Here is a 24,616-nt window from a genome sequence, read left to right as displayed (position 1 = left end):
AGGATGGGAAAGAATTGGAATCACCACCACGCCATTCGATTGTTAACATTTACTTCGAATAAATTTTCCTTTTCTGCTTCTGAATTTTAAACACTCTTCCTTTGCGTAAAATGGGCTTCATTTAAAATACGGCATGTGTAAAGCACAGCAGTGAATCTGGATCCATCACCGCCATCTGATCCATAGATTTCAGTCAAATTCCACATTCGAATTGAAAGTTTGCATTTGCTTTTTGTCACGAGCACTTTTATCAGTTCCGGATTCAAGTTAATGAAGTAAAAATGTTTACAGTTAGCATTTCGCTAAAATCTGACCCCCTTTTAAAAGTCGTAAAACGGAACGCTCTGTCAACTCAGAACAACGCAAAGAATAATACCTAGACGAATATATGAAGTTGGGTTCGAACCCAGCATGCGACTATTTTAACTCCGCGGTGTCCCAGGTTGCATACCCTAGATTTTGCGGGCGAAATCTGAGATCTACTCACGCTCGCTCGCGATACACGGCTCTCACAATAGGACACAGACACACAGGCGCGACCGGTGTTTTCCTCGAGCGGACAGCCTATGTCACACTATCAAAGCTGGTCATCAAAATATCAGATGTTGTGGTTGGCTCATTCGATGACTTGGACCAATCACAGCACTTGACCTTGACATTTTGATGGAGTATTTTGATAGCTTATGCATGCAACCCACCCACCGCGGAGTTAAAATAGTGCGTGTCCAAACCCAACTTCGTACATTTTTCCGGTGTTTTACGCTCAATGCATTATTAGAATGTCAAGTTTATCCTTCAGAAAGGCATCCCAGTTTGCTATTATTGCATTACAAATCTGTGAGACAAGAACGTTAAAATTTAGTTGACCGAAATAGACGTCGTGCTTGAGCAGTCATGAATTGCCCGATGCCCTATCGCGCGAAAGCAGTGAGCTGATCTCAGATTTCGCCCGCAAAATCGAGCATATGCAACCCTGCTCACCGCGAAGTTAAAATAGTTGTATGTTAGGTTCGAACCCAACTTCGAATATTCCTCCATTGTTTCAGACACATACTTAGCTCTGCACTTCGGCCATCGATATAGCGTTATTTTCTTTGTGATGTTTCTTTCTCTGTTAGCCGAGGAGCCTAGAAAAAGTTGAAGGCAAGGTGTATACGGCTCCGGCGGACTCCGGCCCCAATTCAACATTTCAAAAGCCAAAACATCACAAACTACCCGCGTGAGGATCTTTCGCCGCGAGATGGTGAACAGGTGGCAAGCAGATATGGATGACGTCAAAGTATGCTTGAAGGTAGCGGGGTAGCCCTGTGTTTTATTTCTCCGTTGCGTTGATGAGCTCCTCTAGAGAGGGACGCAGGCGACCGGAAGTGGATGGATTAAAGAGGGATCATAGGGGTCCGATTAAAGTGACCTGCATAGGAGAGAATATTCGCTTTTTCTTCCATCAATTCCCTCCTCATACAGGGTTATTCAAAAGGCACGCACCACTGGCCATAACTTTAGTTCTAATTATGATATCGATTTGCGGTTTAAGACGTTTTTCCTCATATCGAGGGGGAAACTTTCTTAGGTGCTTTCCAGTTTTTGATCCCTGTGGGGGAGGGGGATGGAGGGCAACTCAAAAATTTCAAATAGCCACCCCCCTCATGGCCAGTTGTGCGTGACTTTTGAATAACCCTGTATGTAGAGGGATCCGTCAGTCAACGGAATGGTAAGTATAAAGGCCAAACATTTTTCGTAAGGCAACGTGCAATTCATCTTCTAGTCCTCTAATGAAATGTCTAATCAGAAAAATTTGATTTTTGAAAAGAAAAATGTACCTTCACGTGTATTTTCAGCTGCCGAAAAAAAACCATATCGAGTTTCTCCTATTCTATGATGCATTAGATTTTTTTAAAAAAAATTCCGTTTGCCTGGAGAACTTTAAGGCCTTCTCCATCCGAGGAGTGCGGTTCCAGTAACTTCGGGCGAATTTGTTCCTATGACCTATGACCTGCTCTTCGAACCCCCAGTTCTCGGGACTAATTCGTCCTAACTACGCTTTGGGAGACAAAGTGCCATTCAATTTTTCCTGGGCTCATAGCGGCGCTAAAGGTTCTCTAACTCTCTAACTACACTCGGTCCCAGATAGCGTGTCGAGTCCTATGACAATTTCTCATTTTATTCTCGTGTGTTAGACAAGAACAAGAATCATCATCTGATTGGTCTGATCGGCGTGTTACACGGTGCGAAGCGAGAGTACAAGAGGAGCCACGGCGGATATCGAAACATGTGGCATATGTGAAACGATGTGCGAAATGCAGTCAGTCCGTTTCCCGCCAGACTGTGCCAAAAGAATAAGTGCTCGTTTCCGTTGGGTTCCTTAATGAGAAAACGAGACCACCTCTTTCATTGTTTTAATTCACGTCCCCAAGGACTTCGACGGACAGGTCGTTGGAAAAGACAGGAAGGAAATTGAATTTAACGTTTTGAATACCCCCCCCCCCCATCTTTTGTACTTATCTCAAGACATCCTTGCAACATGCCATTTTTTTAAAAAAAAAATGCAAAAAAAGGAGGAAGGAAAAAGAAACAACTTTCTTGGTACGAATCAGGGCCGGATTAAGGGGGTGGCCAAATGCGCCGCGGCCCATGGCGGCAAATCTAGGGGGCGGCAAATTTTGCAATTTTTTTAAATGTAGGAATAAAAAAATATCGGATTTAGAAAAAAAAAATTACGAACGAGAAAAGGCGACAAAGTCTCTCAGTTCCTGAGAGTGTAGTAATTTTTAATTTTGTCGTCTTTCAGTGATACAAGAGGTAACATCTTTAATTAGTCGAGTCGAGAGAAACCAAACACGCAATTTGGCCTGGAACGGCGCAGAGCAGAGAGCAATGATGACGAAGACTTGAGATGCGAAGGAGAAGCCACCGGCGCGGCGATCGGCATGTAACACATATCAGCGCCTACAAGACTGCGTGAATACTTCACGCATTGCGTCAAACACAGTGCGTTCAGCGTGAAACGCGTGGCGCCTACAAGACTGCGTGAATACTTCACGCATTGCGCCAAACACGGTGCGGTTTGCCCGACGCGGCGGCGGAAGTTAAAATCATTAAACCACATTCGTGTTTGTTCTTTCATAATTTTTTCGTTCATTTCTTATGATTGGAAGGCCTTGTCCACACAGAGATAGGTTTACAAAACTTAACTTTTGCTAGAAGTGTTGACAGGGCATCCCCAAAAAATGTGTTCAACACAAGTATGCACGTCTTATGCACCCCTCCCCCGCTGGCACGTTCACTTGATGGTTTTTATTGATGTTTCAATACGAATGAGAAGGGGGCCGCAAAATACAGGCGGCCCATGGGCGGCAAGAAGGTAAATCTGGCCCTGGTACGAATGGCCCTTGAAATCAGGAGCCAATTTTGAGTGTACGCTCTTATAATTCAAGACACGTGCACATACAGCAACATCATAGTAATTTTTGAAAGTTAAAAATATTCTGATGCGTTGAAGGGCAAAAAAGTCAAAACTCGAGCCTTATTTGAAAACGGACACATAGTCACACTTCAATTTTACTTTCTAGCCGCAAATTTTCGTTTTAGCAAAACCCAATTTAGGGCCTCTTTCAAGATGCCAAGATGTTCATTGAATATGATATTTTTCACGTCTCTATGTGGCATTAGAAGTAGCCCTTAAACTGGATTTCAGTTTCGGGAGATCCTCGAACACAAAAACGAGTGCCGGAGTGCCTTTTCGTTGGTAATGAACAGCAAAAAAGAGGAAATTTGAAGAAAAATGACTTTTAATGGAGGCCTTTTGCGTTGAATTTTAGCCTCGCGAAGCTTCGATTTTTGGATTTTGTCACGTGCGTTTCCTTCCGATGTCTGTCGTCTCGTCAGGCATGAAGAAGTAACCAGTGGAGTGGCGCGCTCCGCGATATATCGATTGATCTATCGTTTAAACCTATGGAAAAGGGTCGATAAAGACGGTGTTGGCAACAAACATATTACTTAATAGTGGATTCAAAGCATAGCTTCAAATTGGGAAATGTCAAAAATCGACCATTCACGCCTCGCCACTGGAAATGTCTTTTGATAGCTCAAAATATTGATTAATCCTGCCACAACCTTCACCGAATTTTAACATGGTGTTTAATAATGAAAGCATAATTCGCTTCATACATTCAAATTTTGCGACCGTAGGCTCTTTATCGATCCGTCGTGTTTACACAACGCCCGATGAAAAGGGGAGTTTTCCTCGACGTTAAAAATCGTCGTTTTCAAAACGAATGAACGTAACTACATGTCAACGTCAAGGAACGTTCCTTCACAAATCCTAGATTTACCAGGTGACTGTCGAGGATTTCTACCTATAAATTTAATTCATTTGTCTTCCTGCAAAAATTGACAAAATTTTGATCAGACATGATTGCAACTATACCTACTCTTGTGGGACGCTTAGTTGTTTGAGTGAATTCTGCAACCTTGAAATGTACTTATGTTCCTTCGCCGGGGGATTTTTGCGCGGGGTCTCAAGCTGTGTGCCAAGAAAGCGGGGGAGGGGGGGGGGGGAGCGCATGGCGGATTCGAAGCACGAGCAATGGAGAGGATCCCGGAAGTTGGAGTGGCGGCCGCCGACGCCGAGGATGTGTCCAAAGTATTAGCGACCCACCAAGGTCGCCCCCCCTCCCCCCCGAGGGAGCGTCATCAGTTATGGCCGCTACTTCTAATTGGCAAGCTACCGAGGTATTCAGTGCTTGAAAGGGAAACGACCTAAGTCCACGTCCCATCCTTTGCCTCCCTTGACCCCCCCCCCCCTCCTCCTCACACCCGATCCTCATCGGTGATATGAAAAGCTCCCACTCGGAATCTTTGGACAGGAAATCTGAGCCAGAAGAAGGTGGCAATGTTCGATTTTTAAGCACACTGTGACGTAAGTGGGGTTAATGTGGTGTCATTAACCCAAATTCAAAGCCTAGAAAAACGTATCGTAACGTCCGTTGTTGTGGCGCACACAGAAATATTGAATATATTTTTAAAGAATGATTTTTTGAAGTACGGCTTTTTTTCTTGGGCCTTGCCATTTTTTAGAGTATCATGAACAAAAGGTTTACAGCACGTTACACGCGTCCACTAATAGGACGTATTTCTACCAAACAGACCTATGCGGAGGTGAGAAATATGGGGTTTGCTCGTTAGTTTTCTTTGCGTAAGAGTGAATGAGAATAATTGTGCGCCAGTGACGTCAGCGGCAACGAACGATACGCGGTACGACGACGAGCTCGTCGACGGTGCGCTTTAACTCATGAGCCCTGTCCACAACGCTTTCTTGCCATGCCCGCGGCTCATGAGTTCCGCACTCAGTTGCACATAGGTCTGTTTGATAGAATGCAATATCCCGCTTTTCCAATTCTTCAAAAGGAACCACGCCCACTGACCACATTGCTTCTTATCCAGATTTCTAGAGCACACCCCACATTTCTCATCGCCACATAGGTCTCTTTGGTAGAAATACGTCCAACTCATGAGCCCTGTCCACAACGCTCTCTTGCCATGCCCGCGGCTCATATATTTCGCATTCAGTTGGCACATAGGTCTCTTTGATAGAATGTAAAATCCCGCTTTTCAAATTCTTCAAAAGGAATCACGCCCACATTTACATTGTTTCTTATGAAGCTCTCTAGAGCACACCCCATATTTCTCACCTGCACATAGGTCTGTTTGGTAGAAGTACGTCCAATAACAAGTGATAAGACGTTGAGGTTGACTACCTCTCCAAGAGGGGGCTTCGCAAGAACGGTGAGCGGTACTGAGGGTAGTTTGGGAGATCCTGAAGGCGAAGAAGGCGTGAAGGGTGCAAAAGAGCGAGGCCGCACAGGGAGTCAAGGACATATACCTATGATGTCCCAGTTGGCCATTTCGCCAGTTCACACCCATACCGTAAGCACAACTTTTAAAGTAGAAGGAAACGCCAACACCATTTTCCTCTGAGATTAAGCAACCTGCTAGCATATAGGATTGGTCTACATAAATTGTGAAATCCGGAATTGACCGCTACGCATTTAATGAACGGTCCCTTCTCCAAAGGGGTCTAATCACTCATCTTGATTACAATCAGTGAAATTTGAAAATAATCCTCTCTATTCTAATAAAATCACTTTTAAGACTCTCATTGGGCTGAAAGCAGGAAAGGGAGTTCAAAGTCCGGTTAGATTTGCTGTTAGTTGTTCTTGAGGTATCTTCTTTTTGTTAAATTATTAATTTACTTTAAGCAGGCTACTGGCCGCGAAGCGGCCTAAGCGGGCCTTAGGGGGCGCGCAGCGCCCCGAGGGTTGGGCCGCATAGCGGACAGGGGGCGGAGCCACCCAGTGTCAAATAAAATAACTTTTGAAATGAATCTCCGTTGATAAGGGATGACTGACGAAGAAAACCAAACGCTGTCATGGATCTCAAGATGTCCATCCCTCGGTAAGATTTCGGTGCCGAGAGACGATCCTACTGCAGGGACAATTGACCGACCGGCCACAATAAACTGGTTCATGATGGCCCGACCATGCCGACTTCGCCGAACTAGTTCGAGCAAAGATTGGCGGAAGTCGGTCGAGCGGGCACAGCTGAAAGTCAAGAGTCCTCACCTCGCAGGCACGGGCACTCTGCATAGCAACAAGGAATTCCTGAACCGACGACGAGCTCCGACACCGAGTCGAGTGCATCCCGGCGCTATGCAACGTCGAGGATCCCGGATGACGGGAGGCAGGAGCGGATCGGGGAGGGGGGCTGGGGGAGGGTGAAAAGCCAAGACCATTGTATTGGATTTCCAGTCTGATAACCCAGGTTCACGCTCCGGGACCCTTGGCTCCGCGCCGCGCCGTGGGCCATGACTCCGGGATCCCGCCGCCACCGCCGCCGCTGAGACACGACGCGCTTGCGCGACCCTGAACGAAGACGGCGCAAGCGCAGTGCGCACCACGCTGCGCCGCGCTAGCGCGGCTTACCCACGTAGCTGCCGAGTCGTGCTCGCTGAGAAAAGCTCGGCACGACCACGATGCGCAGGACGTCATCGAGTGTGGAGGACCCTCGAAGAGAGAGCATGGACTCCGGGTCCCTTTGATACCCTTAGGATCCAGAAAAATGAGGGCGATTTTGGATGGGAGGCAGTGGGGTGGCGAGCTTCGCGATACATCGATTGTTATGTCATTTAATGCTATCGAAAAGGATCGATAAACAGGGTGTTCGCAGCGAAGATCTTAGTAATCGATTCTTTACCATAGGTTTGAATGGCATAACAATCGATACATCGCAATATACGCTAACCCACTGATGGGAGGCGGAGCGAGGTGGTTGCTGCTAACCTGCTCCTATCGTAGGAAACCTTATCACAGAAAAGGTGTTGGTTGGAAAGATCTTCTCCAATTTAATGCACGAAATTTGTTTCAAAATCGAGTGAACTTGTTCAATCGAGTATTTTTAGTATGTACGGTGATAGAAGCGAATGAAATTTGATTTTCCGTCATTTTGAATCATTTTACGCGAAGCCCGCCATTTTTAGCGGCTCTGGTGCTTGCACTAGAGCTGCTATTCCGGACGGTCCCAGCTGGGGAGTATCAATGCAGCATGTTACATTGTAGAGACCGCGCGTTGGTTGATGGGAATCGGCGCCATTTTCGGCTATGTTCCTTGTCATGACTTTATTTTATTGCATACTGTTTTTTGTTAGTCAATGCTATGTTGTGTATTGTATTTTTGGAATCATGGTGATACAGTCAACAATTCAAAACTTGTTTGTGCTTTTATCTCGTGATGGAAAAAATGTACTTTACGTTCAAAATTTGAAAATTTGAATTTTAAAGTTTTCGCGGTTAAGGAAGCTTTAACCACTGGGTTGGAGCTTCCTAGTTAATTACTCGATATCAGCTGATAGCAAACAAAGGTTACCAGGGAAACCGTAAACGTCTAACAACTATCGTGGCCATTGGGGCGATTATTGAAATGATATCGACTGTATGTCGCCGCTTACGACAGGACATAGCCCTATCTTAACTGTGTAATATATCGCAATTCGATATTGTTTTGATTTTTAAAAGGAGCAATTCATTCATACAGTTCCGATTAGTTTTGGCGAACGGGCCCTTAACCTACGGCACTCGGCTCATGGGAATTTTTTAACTTGTCCTGGACGGACTCGTCTGTAGCGCCTCGTTCTTCGTTGTGTGTGTGATTTCGTGAAGAAGTTTCTATGGCAATTTGCTTTTATTTGTGAGCTGTTTTTTCACGGGATTTTTGAATGTTCTGTAACCTAACTCGAGGTTCGGAAATTGCAGTGATTTTGCCGAAAATGCTGAAGTAAGTAAATTTGGGCATTTTTTTTCCTTCTTCAAACTCTGTGGAGAAGCACTTCTCCTCCAGTACATCTATTTTTTTACTTATCTCTCGCAAGGTACATTTACAGAAGGTGTGTTCCAGTATTAACAGTTCAGATTCGTGGTTTTTTTATTATAACGCTTATTTCGGAAAGCAATTATTACATTGTTCAATTCTACTGACTTTCAACACTCGATTATACTCCCGGCAAATTCTGCAGCAGCGTTTCAAATGTTGACTCTAATGCTTCCAACAGCCATCCGATGTCTAAGGGTTTATCCCTAGATTTAGGGATTTTCCGGAATTTCCAGGGATTTAGGGATTTTTCAGGAAATCTAGGGATTTTTTTTTGATGAGGTAAAGTTACCAAAAATCAACTTTTTAACCTCAATTCTAGCTTCGACAATCGAAAACATTTTTTCATCTATATTTTGTAGGCCTTTTTGGCAACACTATTTTCCCCGCAAATAAGCCGGAAATTAAAACGATTGCGTCCTTCGATGTACTTGACATTCAACTGCATTCAACCTGTTAATAATAAGAAATCAACTAATATTCTTTCATTTTATTGGTCTGGATTAGCACTGCTTTCAGAGAGCGCCAAAATTCAAACGAGCCAATCAGATTTAAATATTGCAAATCGCTACATCGAATGACATCATAATTCTTCGTTAAAAATGGCGCTTTTTGCAAAATCTAGGGATTTTTTAAGTATATTTGAGCAAATCTGGGGATTTAGGGATTTTAAGCGAAATCTAGGCATTTTTTTTCTTCCCCGCTAGGGATTTAATATCGGAAGACTGGCTTCCAGTATCGTAGCGTTGATCGTCGCTGATGTCGAAATGGAACCTAATGCCGGACTTACTGTAACACCTCCATTCCTCAATTCCGGTGAGGAATACGTCTCTACCCTTAACTCAATATAAATATACAAATTGATAAGTGAGTGCTTTAGTCTCCTGAAAACAGAATTGCGAAACTTAAAATTGGAGAAAAATGATGAGTAAATGAAAAAATGGAACCAATTGATGGGATATGTCGCATGCCATTCTGACACAAAATATGGCGTCTATCGAATCACCTTAACTAAATAAAATAACCAAATTTTCAACTCTCAAACTATCAACTATCAACTATCAAATTTCAAACTATCAAAATTTCCAACAATGACAAAAATGATTGTAATATACCTATAATGTAATGAAATATACACGCTCTAATCATTTAATTTGTATTACCTTTATGTTATGTACCTACATGTTATACTATTTTTATAATAAATTTTGCCAACATGCTTTTCAATTCAGTCTACAACATTTCATTCCGACGTGGCAATAATGATTTATAATGCCCCTAATCCATTAAAATGAATTACAATAGTAATGCCGCATTATAATGTCGTATTATACATCGCAACGATTCATGTCCTACTGATTATTGATTATTGTAAGATGAATTCTGTTTTCTCTGATTGTATGTTTCATACGTGCGAAGCAAGTACGGGTCACTAGAAACGTGGTTCGTACGGGTGGCTGATGAAATTGATCTTCGAATACCTTTTGATGAGCTAGGGAAATGGAACCATCTGCATCTCATGGACAATAAATAGTTGCCGTAATTAAGGTCATCCCGTGATTAAGGTGCCGTGATTTAAGTCATAAATTCTTCATCTAATTCTTGATTCATCTCCAAAATGTCTGCTAAAGCTTTCATGCGCTTCTCCTTGTATGCATGAATGAGCAAATTGGGTATCGAACAAGCGGACACTTTTTGAAAATTTAGATGATTCTGGACAATATCGTACAGAAGTCCACGAGCTGCAGATAGAACCATTACCTCTAGCTCATCAAAAGTTATTCGAAGATCATTCAACAACCTCTTTGACAAGTTGCAAAAACTTTTCGTTAACAATAGTGTCACACGGTACTAGGAATATTTACTATTTAACGAACCTTATATTTCCCTGACTCAGTCCTAAATTATAGAAGTATGCGTTACTTTTCCAGCAATCCAAAAAAACAATTATACAAAAAACCAATACCTACACTTTCAGATATAAAAATGCAAATTTTTTGCAGCCTCGCTAAACGACTTATCAACCAGAGATTTTTTAGGAAGCGGACCTCCAAAGAGCTTTCAAAATTAAAAGTATACAACAAGTGATAATGCCATGTATTCGCCATATCAAAGCCCAATACACATTTATACACCGGCTACGTAAATCTGCTAAGTTACAAAACATGAATCGACAGTTGTCGGATTGTACATCAATGACAAAATGTGTCTAGGCCCTCATTCTTGACTACAACTACTGCCCCCAGAGCCGCTCTCCGACGCCAATGCGTTGGAGCTTCCTGCTTGTTTTGACATCCCAGGAGTTCCATTTATACATACGAAGTTGTCTATTTTTAACTGAATCGAGGCCTTATATACTTGATTTTCTGTCCAGGTTTCTACCTGGATGAGAGACCTTGGCGATCTAGACTTGAACTTTCTGGAGGAGGTCATCTGAATTTTGACAACCGCGGTGGGCGAGAGGAAATGCGCTTTTTTGGGAATTTTTAGTCGTATACACTTAAACACGTTGTTTGTAACCACATTTCCTGTAAATTTGAATCACCTGCATGGAAACGTTTGCCTTTTTCCGCATTCTAAGAGCTGTGCAAGACCCTAAGATGGTTAAGCCAATCCGAAGAGGATCCTCCAGGGTTGACGCTCTCACTATTGAAGGCAGGGCCGGATTTACCTACTTGCCGCCCATGGGCCGCCTGTATTTTGCCGCCCCCTTTTCATTCGTTTTGAAACATCAATAAAAACCATCAAGTTCCATTTATACATACGAAGTTGTCTATTTTTAACTGAATCGAGGCCTTATATACTTGATTTTCTGTCCAGGTTTCTACCTGGATGAGAGACCTTGGCGATCTAGACTTGAACTTTCTGGAGGAGGTCATCTGAATTTTGACAACCGCGGTGGGCGAGAGGAAATGCGCTTTTTTGGGAATTTTTAGTCGTATACACTTAAACACGTTGTTTGTAACCACATTTCCTGTAAATTTGAATCACCTGCATGGAAACGTTTGCCTTTTTCCGCATTCTAAGAGCTGTGCAAGACCCTAAGATGGTTAAGCCAATCCGAAGAGGATCCTCCAGGGTTGACGCTCTCACTATTGAAGGCAGGGCCGGATTTACCTACTTGCCGCCCATGGGCCGCCTGTATTTTGCCGCCCCCTTTTCATTCGTTTTGAAACATCAATAAAAACCATCAAATGAACGTGCCGGAGGGGGAGGGGTGCATAAGAATCGTTTACTCGTGTTGGACACATTTTTTGCGAAAGCCCTGTCAACACTTCAAGCAAAAGTTCACGGAACTTTGCCCGAAAGTTAAATTCCTTAAACCTATGTCTGTGTGAACAAGGCCTTCCATTTCTAATTAATGAACGTAAAAACTATGCAAGAACAAATATAAATGTGGTTTAATAATTTTACTTTCCGCCGCCGCGCTGACCGCGTGCGCACTGTGTTTGACGCAATGCGTGAAGTATTCATGAAGTCTGGTAGGCGCCATGCGTTTCACGCTGACCGCACTGTTTTTGAAGTAATGCGTGAAGTATGCATGCAGTCTTGTAGGCGCTATGCGTTTCACGCCGACCGCTGCTGACCGCATTGTATTTGACGCAATGCGTGAAGTATTCATGCAGTCTTGTAGTTGCTAAAAGTGTTACATGCCGACCGCCGCCGCCCTGAGGGCTTCTCCTTTTCATATCAAAAACTCGTCATTATTGCTCTCTGCGCCGCACCGGTCCATGGAAAATTGCGTGTTTTGTTTCTCTCTTAACTCGATTAATTAAAAATGGTTTTTCTTGTATCACCGAAAGACGACAAAATTAGAAATTACTATACTTACTCTCAGAAAATGAGGGATTTTGTCGCCTTTTCTCGTTTGTAATTTTGTATCTGAATCCGATTTTCTTTTCATACCTACACTGGAGAAAAAAAAAAAACACATCGGATCTAGAGTCCAGACTCTTAAAAACATCGACAAGGAAAAATACTCTTGATTCAATCAGATTTAAGCATAAATCAAGAACCAAGCCTCTTAATTTGAGCGGATTTCCTTTTGATTTAAGCTTAAATCTGCTTGAATGAAGAGTCCTTTTTCTTGTCAATGTTTTCAAGAGTCTGGACTCTAGATCCAATGTGTTTTTTTTTCCCAGTGTGCATTTAAAAAAATTGCAAAATTTGCCGCCATGGGCCGCGGCCCATATGACCACCTCCTTAATCCGGCCCTGATTGAAGGCACTCTACACGGAGAAAAAAACCTCGTGCGTGGGACCCGAAGTTCAGGTCATATGGATCTCTGAAGTTTTCGGATTGGGCATCTGAACACTTTAGGTCTAGCTGTCGAGGTTCGGATCACACATCTGAAACCTCAGTTAGGTTACTTCAGTTCTAGTACTTCAGATGTGAGAACCGAAGTATTTTGGACGTGAAAACCGAAGTACTTCAGATGTAAGAACTGAAGTTTCAGATGTAAGAACTGAAGTTTCAGATGTGTAATCCAAACCTCAGCAGCTGGACCGAAAGTGTTCAGATGCTCAATCCGAAAACTTCAGAGATCCATATGACCTAAACTTCGGGTCCCACGCACGAAGTTTTTTTCTCCGTGTAGGCAACAGAGGCTGGGCTCCGATGCGCTCCTGTTATCGGACCAGAAAACTCCAGGTCTTGGTCTGAATCGGAGCATAGTTCCGAGACGCGGGCGCAGCATGGACGCCTTAGCCCGGAACCCAAGACTGTGCACACAACGCGGCTCCTTGCTTTGGGTTCCCGGTTCCGTCTTCTCGCTCCGTGCGTTCCCGCTGGCTCCCGGCCGCGGCTTTTCTCACAATCACCATGAGAACTTACGTAATTATCCGCTTCACTGAGGGAGCGCTCCGATCAGGCCTCGGGAAAACTCGAGGAGGGGCTTATCTGTTTCATCATCGTCTGTCCTCCTCGTAGAAAATTTCGATCCAGGCCACGTCTCTGTTAGGAAGTTTCTTCGGATTTTTTGCATATGCAATCCGGCTGAGCTCCGGAAAGTCTTCCTCTGCTTTGACCCTTCGATGCCAAAGACTTTTTTATATGCAAAATCCCAAGTTGGGTCGTATTGACCCGTATTTAAATACATGAATTATGCTTGTTCTTGAAGTATTATTTATGTTATTGTCTTGTTTTTGAAGACAAGGAATCTCTTCTTTTAAACTTTTCGCCTTTTTTTGGTGACATACTAGCGCTTTCTCACCCTCCCTCTTCATCCGCCGAATATTTAACTCCCTCAGAAGAGAGAGAGTAGGGTTATTTTGACTCGGCCTGGTATTTTCAGGGGTGATCGTCAAAAAAAATTCCCTGACACGACTGAATTCTCGGCAAAATACTAATTTTTAGAGAGACCTATAAAAAATTTTCTTTCTTTCTTTCTTTCTTTCATTCTTTCTTTTTTTTCAAAATGATTATTGGTTTGAGCACATCATACATTTTTAGCAAAACCCTGAATTTTCTCAAATTTCAAAAGTAAGAGACGCCTCAACGCGCATTGGTGACGGCGCAGAGATACAACTATTCGTGCTTGATGGATGTCAGTGTTGCATTTGCAAAATTGAAGGCGCGATGGCGCGAGGCGAGCACTCGCAATTCTCCGCTGTACGCTGGATGTATCTCATTGTCAGATTCGGGAGAAACGTTTTGTCTTTCCTCTTTTCGGCTGTGTTGAAACTTGACACTCGATTATTTCCCTTCTATTTTTCAATTAGACGTATCTGATTCTTTTTTAGGGATGTAATTTTAGACCTACATGTATTTGAAGCTCGTATATATACCGGTCCCATAACTCCCCCAGAGGAGATAGTCAGGTCAATTTTAAGCGGCCTACCCCAACGCATTTAGGGGTTGTCAAAAGTTAAAAAAGGAGGCTCAGTTACGTCTTTCCTCTCTTCGGCTGGGTCGCTCGCGTCACAAAGCCACCCGGTTGAAGCACAACTGCAAATAAGACACATGGAAACAAACCCAATGTGGAAATAGAGCAAGGAAAAGGACGCGCTTTAAATACGGCATTCGTGCCTGGTGGATGTACCAAACCAAATGCGCCTCTTTCATCTCTTGCTGTGTTGGCCTTCACATAAAAAATTAAATTGCTGATTTAACAATTCAATTGCTAAAAAAAAGTGACTGCAACGTCCTAACGTAGATTTTACAACAAAAAAATGCTACTTTAACCACTGTTGTGAGCTAATTTAACCACGGGGGTGGTTATAGTAGCATTTTCTTGATGTAGAATTTACATTGCAGTCACTTTTTTTAGCAATTGAATTGTTAAATCAGCAATTAAATTTTTTCCGTATTCAATTTCTTCGCCCTCTTTTTTTTCACAATTTGACGTCCGATTATTTTTTCAAGATTTCTCTGCAGACCTATACCTATCTTAAGCTCGTAAGTGTCGTCAATGCGGTCCTCATAAAAAAAATTTACAGATATTACGTGATTTGAAGGGTATACTTTTCTGACACGATAACCGCGATTTTCGCGCAATTTTACCAATTTAAAGGCTATACTTAGTCGGCTGAGCTTCTCGCACGCAACACACACGCAGTCAATACAATCAACTTTTCCATACCCGAGGGTGCTTCATTGTTTTGATGAAATCCTACGAGTCCGCATGACGTCAGGCTGAAACAATGGCTACGCGATATGAGCAGGTCGAAGGAGGAGCAACAGCTGGTTGTTTATGGCCTCATTGCCCGCAAGACACCAGGCGCTAATTTAGGAGCTCCTAATCCTGGACGTCCCGAGGGAGGAAGGGTCGGGACGATGTCGCCGGCCGACGACGCACAGTGGATCGAGTCAATCAGAGAGGCCAGACGCGAAATTTTTTACTAAAACTACAAATTTTTATGTTCAATTCGTCACATTTTAAATTTTAAGAGGTAACTCTGCAAGAAAATTTCACGAGGAAACACTAGAAAAAAATACATTGAATCTAGAGTCCAGACTCTTAAAAACAAGAAACAATCGGCAAGAAAAATTCTCCTGATTCAATCAGATTTAAGCTTAAATCAAGAACTAAGCCTCTTAATTTGAGCGGATTTCCTTTTGATTTAAGCTTAAATCTGATTGAATCAAGAGTCCATTTTCTTGTCAATGTTTTCAAGAGTCTGGACTCCAGATCCAATGTATTTTTTTTTTTCCAGTGATCCAATGGATCCACTTTTAGAACCTAAAAGTTTTGTATGAGCGGAGTTATAAGTCTCAAAGTTTCCTCAAAGCCTTTGAAGTTTCCAAATTTTGTCCAACCTTTTCTATTCTGTCGATACACTGTGCGACGAAGCACGGGCTCGACCTTGGCAATTTAAATAGCTACGGACGAAGCCAGAAGCGGACCCGATCCTGCGGGACCCTGGACCCACAACCCTTGCCTCGCCACGGCGATATAAATCTATTGCGTCTCTGGAAATCTTCGGAAAAGAGTTAACTTTCTCATTCCTCGGTCCGCTTCCGGAGCAAAAGCAGGACCCGCGTCGTCTCACTTCGGCATCGCCAGCTGCCCCGCTTCGATCGCATCTTGCTCCGGTCACCTGCTTTACACTCCTACTGCCCATTATTAAGGACCCCCCCCCCCCAAATGTGGGTCCACCGCGACGAATCCACTCAAAAAACGAAAGTGAAATTCAGGATGAGCCGGTCAGCTGTGCGTGTCACATTTCCGCGTTTCAGTTCGTTGAACGAGTTATTTGAAGAGGGGCGTAACCATCAGAAATCAAGTTTCGAGAAAACATGAAATACTTGATTTCTTCCGACGATGGGTCACTAAACCGTGGACAAATTTTGACTCGCGATCGCGTTCATCTGAAGGGAAATGATGCGTAAAACACGATGCGTGCATTAAAAACGAGGAAAAGTAACTGAGAAACCGAGGAATATGCATTTCAAAAAGCGCGAATTTTCCGCTTTAAAAAGTCACAGTTTCGTACCAAATCGAATGATGTCATCTGGCATTAATTATATGCGAGCAAGGGTTTCTACGACTTTCGTCAAAGGAGGGGTATCGTTAAGGGCCTTTTTTGGCCCCACCTAGAATTCCTCAACTCCGCGATTTTTTGGTCATTGAAGGTCTATATTTTACGGAATGCACAATGGTTTTGTCATTTCCGGTCTATTTCGGGGTCTACCACTGGCCTAAACATGGGTCTGAAGGCCAATTTTGGCGAAAAATGCGGGTTTTTCAGCATTCGACGCGCTGTTTCGTAACGATCCCTTCGGAGGACAAAAAAATCCTTCAAGTATGTTCATTAGGGATGTAAGAGAGTCACTTTGGCCAATTTTTGTCGATGTCAAACTTTGCGCTCATAGTTAAAAAAACTTTTTAGAATTTTTCTTGTTTTTCATCATTATTTAAAATGGCTTAAAAAAGGCGACTCATCTTACACCAGAATTAAACTTTTTTGGCAGAAAATGGTCGTGGGTGGTCAAAACCTTCCTCTAAGAACTTTTTCCGATTTAAAGCCCCCCCAAAAAGCCGGTGTTGCCATATTTCATTGCCTAAAATCATAGAAAACCGAGTACTTATTTCAGTATTTGGGGGCTATTTCTCGTCGAGCTCATTCAGAAAAGTCCAAAAACCTTCATTTTTCATATGTTATGGCCGAATCACCAGTAATTACATACATTTATCTAACTACGGAACCTCTTATCGCGGCACGGCGTTGCCACATCATCAGGGAAAAATCGAGAAAAATCCACGTTTCCCTGGATTTGAGCCATTTTTTCGGATTATGCGGATGGAATAAAGTTGAAAGACTTAAATTGCAGTATTCAGAGATGCAAGTGGATCATACCTTGAGCCGGTATTCATTATTTTAATATATTGCGCGTATAGACAACCCATATTCTTACGATTTCTAGGCACGATATTTGCGCAAGAGGATGCGACTTTCAAACATTGGCCGTGATCTGAAGTCCGAAAGAAAGTACGCCATGTGTCAGAATCGCGAGTCCTCAATGCTAAATTTTTACCCGCCCTGACAACCACCACCATCCCCCCTCCCTCCCCCAGCCCTCTTATCGGCAGCGATTATTCAGAATTCTGCTTCCCTAAATTAATTTAAAACAGTAACTTTTTATCTACTCCACCTAAATTCGCATTTATTATTGCATATATTATTAATATCGCATTTCGCACATTTCATTTAGCAACATTAAACTTGCATTTAAAATTGTCCTTACCCTCGAATAATACTGCTGCCCTCGTTGCCCCCTCCTCTCTTCTCAGGTTTCCTTCACTCCTCTCCAGTTGCATCTTCATCTGTCGCCTCTTCATCAGGTTCCTCGTCCTCTCCATCAGACCACTCATTTGGAGCTACCGTTGCGGAATCTTGAAGGAATGCCCCGTACTCATCTGACAAACGCTTGGTTTTTTATGCTTCTGTCTTATGTCTGTGATGAGCGAGGTCAAAAAAATCAGGAAGTAGAATTCTGAACAATCGCTGCCGATAAGAGGGCTGGGGGAGGGAGGGGGGATGGTGGTGGTTGTCAGGGCGGGTAAAAATTTAGCATTGAGGACTCGCGATTCTGACACATGGCGTACTTTCTTTCGGACTTCAGATCACGGCCAATGTTTGAAAGTCGCATCCTCTTGCGCAAATATCGTGCCTAGAAATCGTAAGAATATGGGTTGTCTATACGCGCAATATATTAAAATAATGAATACCGGCTCAAGGTATGATCCACTTGCATCTCTGAATACTGCAATTTAAGTCTTTCAACTTTATTCCATCCGCATAATCCGAAAAAATGGCTCAAATCCAGGGAAACGTGGATTTTTCTCGATTTTTCCCTGATGATGTGGCAACGCCGTGCCGCGATAAGAGGTTCCGTAGTTAGATAAATGTATGTAATTACTGGTGATTCGGCCATAACATATGAAAAATGAAGGTTTTTGGACTTTTCTGAATGAGCTCGACGAGAAATAGCCCCCAAATACTGAAATAAGTACTCGGTTTTCTATGATTTTAGGCAATGAAATATGGCAACACCGCTTTTTGGGGGGGCTTTAAATCGGAAAAAGTTCTTAGAGGAAGGTTTTGACCACCCACGACCATTTTCTGCCAAAAAAGTTTAATTCTGGTGTAAGATGAGTCGCCTTTTTTAAGCCATTTTAAATAATGATGAAAAACAAGAAAAATTCTAAAAAGTTTTTTTAACTATGAGCGCAAAGTTTGACATCGACAAAAATTGGCCAAAGTGACTCTCTTACATCCCTAATGAACATACTTGAAGGATTTTTTTGTCCTCCGAAGGGATCGTTACGAAACAGCGCGTCGAATGCTGAAAAACCCGCATTTTTCGCCAAAATTGGCCTTCAGACCCATGTTTAGGCCAGTGGTAGACCCCGAAATAGACCGGAAATGACAAAACCATTGTGCATTCCGTAAAATATAGACCTTCAATGACCAAAAAATCGCGGAGTTGAGGAATTTTAGGGTGGGGCCAAAAAAGGCCCTTAACGATACCCCTCCTTTCTTTCTAATCTGTCTAATAATGTCTTGAAAACAATAGGAGAGTCGAAACTACATCTTCAGAATCAAAGATTCGAGTTTTATTTATGAAATTTGTTGTTAACAAGCAACAATTCCATATTGACTTACGTTTTATTTTAAAAAGCATTAGTGGAAAATACTGGGAGATAGCGACTTGACTGCCGTAGAACATAGCCTCCATCATTTTCCGGCCATTCCGACGCGTTCAAAATTCCTTCGAGTCTTTTGACTTTTTAAAAGTGTGGTTTGTCTGGGATTTTGGCTCCAAAAATACGCAATCACCACGTACCTAATCTACTCACCTGGTACTTTCAGAATAATTAATAAAAAATACAAGGTTTTGTACCCGTTCTTTATATTCTTGTTCGAAAAATTACCAAGATCCATATATTATCCTTCATAAGATCACGGTCACACGAGTAGGTTCGGAGGGACCTTCGGGGTAGAATGAAAGCATAAGGTTGACCCGATTTACACTCAAAAATTTTGAAGGAGCTGTGAAAGTCTTAGCATTATCCATTCATCAGTAGATTCTTATCAGACACTCCTCCTTTACCATTGCAGCTTTCGCATCTTTTGAAAAGGTTCCATTAAAATTACAGGATGAGCGTCTCACGGTTTAATTATAATTCTAGCGTTACACTGGTGTATGTCTGAAGGCACTGGAGCTGAATCGTTAGTGTTTTATACCGTTAAAGTGAACGGAAAATGGATTGAGGAAGGGCGTGGATGGAGCAGCTGCCTACCGTTCACCAATATCCCATGATAAATAGGTTCATTAACCAAATTCGCTAATTGCCCACGGGAAAAAATGAAAATAATTGAGGCAACGGAGGTGAACGGGAGGAGGTCGGAGGGTTAATCTGTCGTGCTAAGGCAAAAACCCGCATGAACCTTCAGCCGTTGCCAAATTTCCTCCAATAAAAATCGAATTTACTGAGAAAATTTTGAATTTTTGTTTCCGAAATTTTCACATAGTGTTTTACGCAATTTTTTCTAAAATGTCTGAAAGTTTCAAGGAAAAATATGCATACATTTTTTCCAAAATACGTGTTTTATCGAAGGAAGTCTGGCAACTCACGAATGTTCATACGGCGTTCTTCCTTAGCACGGCAGTAATGGCAAGCGGATCTCTACACGGTTCAAAATTTTTCAAAGATATCCGCACCCCGAAAAGTTCAGCAGCTGTAGCGAAGATTCTCGATCCTGGCTGCGTGCCGCCATCCGGCAAAGCTTGGCATAGTGTTCTGAGCAATGAGAAGTTTTGCCGGATCGCAGTAACTGGGACCAACAATACCGGATAGTTGCCTATCCGAACCAAGCTCGACTTTGGTCACTGATTACACTACACGATTTGACGAGTATACTAGATGGTACCATGCATTCAAAAAGAAGAAAAATTCTGCTCGAATTTCAAGCATGATAATCAGTGCTCTGTTTTCTTTCATTACTTTTGAATTTTTACATTCATCGCCTACCTGACTTAAGGGCGTAACTACACTCTGCAATGAACCCTGTCTACCATACGATTCAATGCTTTTCCAGGCTCATCTCAATGTGGAGTTACGCCCTTATGTCAGCCAAGCGACGAATAGTTTCACCATCAATGTGCATTTTTCGGCTCATGTCATCGGTATGTTTCCTTTACTTTTCCAGTCTTGTATTCCACCCACGCTTCATTCAAAATACCGTCGAAAAATTTTCAAACCATGCAAACAAGTGGATCAACAAAAAACCTCGACCTAATCACCAAAGATAGCACGAATCATTGTCAAAATTTCGGCCACCGAAAATCCAAGCTCGCCGAATCCGAAAGCCCGAAAACAATGATCATTTCTAAGGTCGGCGCGTTATTCCTCGTTGATATAAGTTTTTGCCCTCTCCTCCTACTAATCTTTTCCGCGTGGAAAATGATAATTGCACCGACTGCCGGCCCTTCTCCTTTTCCTCTTTTTTGTTCCATTTGCCTTGTCCGTGTCCGCAGGTCACTCAACCCGCCGTAAAATGAAACGGGCAAAGAGGAACCGCGGGGAGGGTAGGGGAGGTTAAACCAACCGCACAAAAATTCATAAAAAAAAAAAACGAGTGAAGCGGTGGATCGATAAAATTTTAGCACGAGTTGGGCCCTCCGTTGCGAGTAGCAATTAGGGAGGGATTCACAGCTGTTCGTGTTTCATTCAGAGCCGAAAGGGTACCAAACAGGTTGACCTGCAGGTAGGAAAAAACAAAAAACTTCCACGACGGAGGGGAGGGGAAGCGGCGCGGCGGCAGGTGATCGCTGATTGGGGTTTCGTTTTTTTGGCGCACCTGCTTTTTTTTCGGCGATCGTACCCGTAGGCTCGAATGAAACCGACTGTGGAAGCGAGTAATCGTTCGATAAAATTCATTGAAACATACACGAACAATCGAATTTGGATCGATGTATCGATGTCGCCCGCCCACCAACCATCATGAATCAACACGTGCCGAAGGTTAATTTGCATTTGTCTTTGTTTTTATTTATTTTTGGGGGAGGGGAGGGGTCAAATTTGGAAGAACGAGGGCTTCACGAAAGAAAGTTGAAGCATAAGTGCTTGCAGTCTTGTATATGTTTACCCGTAAGGAATGGAGTGCTTTTTATGACCGAGAATAAACTGACCGCGGATATGGATTTTAATTTAAGGCTGTTCCGAGTTTCTCTCGCAAAAAGGGCAGGGGCATATTTCTTTTTCGTATGAATGATTACTAATTTTTATATGAAAGAATTATTTCCCGGCCACGAACTTTCAAAATTTAGACTCACTGTAAACAATTGTGCTCAGTTTGACTCTGAGCTCATTGTGCCAAAATTTTCAGTTCGCAAAATTGGACGATCATAAGGTAGTCCTACAGGGCTCACATTAAAATGGAGATAGTTACTTTACATCTATAAGTACGTCCCATTGGAATGACGACTTTATGTGTCATCGAGATTTTCAGAAATATTTTTTTGGAATTTAAACTCCATATTTGAGTCAGTATACCTTCACTGAAAAAAAACTCCGACCGTGGGAGCCGCAATAATGGGCTATATAGACATACCGTCCGTTCCGGGCTCAAAGGCCGAAAATTCCGGCTGTTGGAGCCGTAGCTTCGGCCTCTGAACCCGGAGCAATCGAAGCTACGCCTCCAGCAGCCGGAATTGTCGGCCTTTGAGCCCGGAACGGGCGGTATGTCTATATAGCCCAAAATTGCGGCTCCCACGGCCGGAGTTTTTTTTTCAGTGTTTATATTTGTGCTCATGAAGATTTCATGGATCATTTTTTTACCTCAACAAACAAATTTTTATCTCGCCGAGTTTCCCATCAACTCTTTCATTATTTTCCGCCTTGAAATTTTATCTCGTCAAGTTAAAGCGACTTTTCCTCTCGATTGTCGTAACTTGAAGACCGACAGCGGTGTAGCGCCAAAGAAGTTTTCCCGGAAAAAAATTCCTCCAAGGTAGCAATTGCATCCTATGTGAACGCAGGCAACGACTCTCAATTTCATTGTTTTGCTAGGCGGCAAGTATTCGATCGAGTTGGCATTCCTCGAAAACGTACACACGCACATTTTCCCGGCCGAGAATTGAGTTTCCCAGGGTTTTCTCTCCCGCGTTTATTTCCAGCTGCGCGGAAAGACGAGAAGGGCGCTGCGATCGGATCGCCTTGGGCCTGTCTCCTGGAGCTCGTGACGTCACGCGACGCCAGGACGTCACGTAACCGATACGAGGCGGCGACGACGGCGGCAGTGAGAGACACGCAACGGTGGGTTTGGACACGATCAATGACGTGGCGTGGCAACCCGTAACCCGTGCCTTGACGGTTACGACGTGTTCGGTTTGATGAGACGTCTTCTATTTTTTCACTCCACTCTCCCTCGATGAAACTTCGTTCTGAGCGAGGACGGCACGATATTTCGCGGATATTTTCGAACTTTCCATGAGTTCTGGAACCTGAAAACAAAGAGTCTGAATTTTAACAGAGAGGAAGTCGCAAAAAGTTTGAACCGAAAGTAAGAGGATTGAAACTTTATTCCTCTCGCTATCCAATGTAGCAGAATTTCAAGATGGACAGTGATATATAAGCTATTTATAGTCAATTTATTGATATTTATTGCGTTATACAAGGGTAAAAAGTGCATTTAAGGGGCTTTTCATTGGTACCACAACGGTTCGGCTCGGATCAACCGTTCTGAAGTTACAGCCTCTTAGAGGTGCTACGTCTGTCAATTTGCCCGAACTTTAAAGCTCAAAAAAAGTTGAACGGGACATCCAAAATAAATTAAAATTTACGTTTTTCTACTCAGCTCAGTGAAAAGAAAAAGCGTGCCAAATTTCATTCAATTCTGAGGGGGTCAGGTCAAAAAGTGCTAATTTTTGGTCCGATTTGACATGGAATGACCATGCAATGAAACTCCTACTAAATAGCAAGTTTAATCTACATGTGGACTACTAACTTGCTGTAAATAGTCTCGCTGGATTTTTGAATACGGCTATTTAAGTAAGTAATTGCAATTTACGTAAAGAGATTGATATTTTTGACAACTATTTATGACTCCTTTCATCTACTAATTGTTTTAATTTTTAGTATCTACTTAATTGCCATTTATCACTATCGAATTCCTGTTTTCGAAATCTCTGTTGTATGGGATAGGACGAATATTAAAAGCAAAGTCAATAACTATTTCCACCCTCGAAATACTTGTTCTCAAGTTTTAGTTTTGACAGGAGAGAATTTACAATTTGCTGCGTTCAAAACCTCATCTCAACTTTTTTCTTAAAAACATTCCTCGCTGCGTTTCTGATGAACTCGGTCTGTAAATTGAAAAAAAAAAAAAAAATAAATGAAATAAAAATAAAAAATAAGAGGAGAGAGGGGAGTGAAAAGGTTAGCACTGCCAATAATGGAGCTCTTGCAGACTGGCAAACGGTCTGCCCAAACAAAGACTCTTTTTTGCACTCTTGGGACCTTGAGAATTTCCCCGAAATGTTACTACAATGAAACCTCATGATGAGACAAGCCTTGGGTGAAATTTTTAACTGGAGGTTGAAAGGTAGTTTTAATTGTGCAGCATTGCAAAGTTTACATTTTTTCACATTTTTAATCATCAATGATTGTGGGTAAGATGTAAACTTAGCGTTTTTGTATCACTGAACTAGCAACTAGCTCTTCACTCAGATCGTAAATTCTGACTGAAGCTTCTCTTTTAAAGAAATTTCATTTTAATTCAAGTTGGATCAAGTCTGTGGATTCCAGAAAAGAGGCGACGTTTCGGGAGGTAATGTTAAAGTTTAAAATTTCCCAAAAAATGAGACATTATCTTTGGTTTTTGACGATTAGCCCAACGTTAAAAACAATAAAAATTCTGAAAATATGAGTTGAAAGCGTTATATTACTCACGATGAGCGTTTACCACGCCACATGTAGTGAACGCTTTATCCGGCGATTCTTTCAAAGCTGTACGGCAACCTTGCAACATCCTATAATGGTAACATCCCCACTTTGCTCTATGATTATTTCCATAATTTTTTGCAGTAGGAAAATGTTTTATCTTTTTATTATTCGCTTGTCAATATTGCTTGTGTTTTCCTTTAGTATGTAGCACCTTATGCAACCATGGTACGCTTTTCTTTGACATGATTTATTCTTTCTTTAAGAAACTGTTCAACTTAATTACGTTTTTATGTCGAATTCCAG

Source organism: Bemisia tabaci, chromosome 7 (genome assembly GCF_918797505.1).
Source record: "Bemisia tabaci chromosome 7, PGI_BMITA_v3".
NCBI classification, from domain to species: domain Eukaryota; kingdom Metazoa; phylum Arthropoda; class Insecta; order Hemiptera; family Aleyrodidae; genus Bemisia; species Bemisia tabaci.
The sequence above is the reverse complement of the archived record's forward strand: the minus strand, read 5'-3'. Positions refer to the sequence as shown.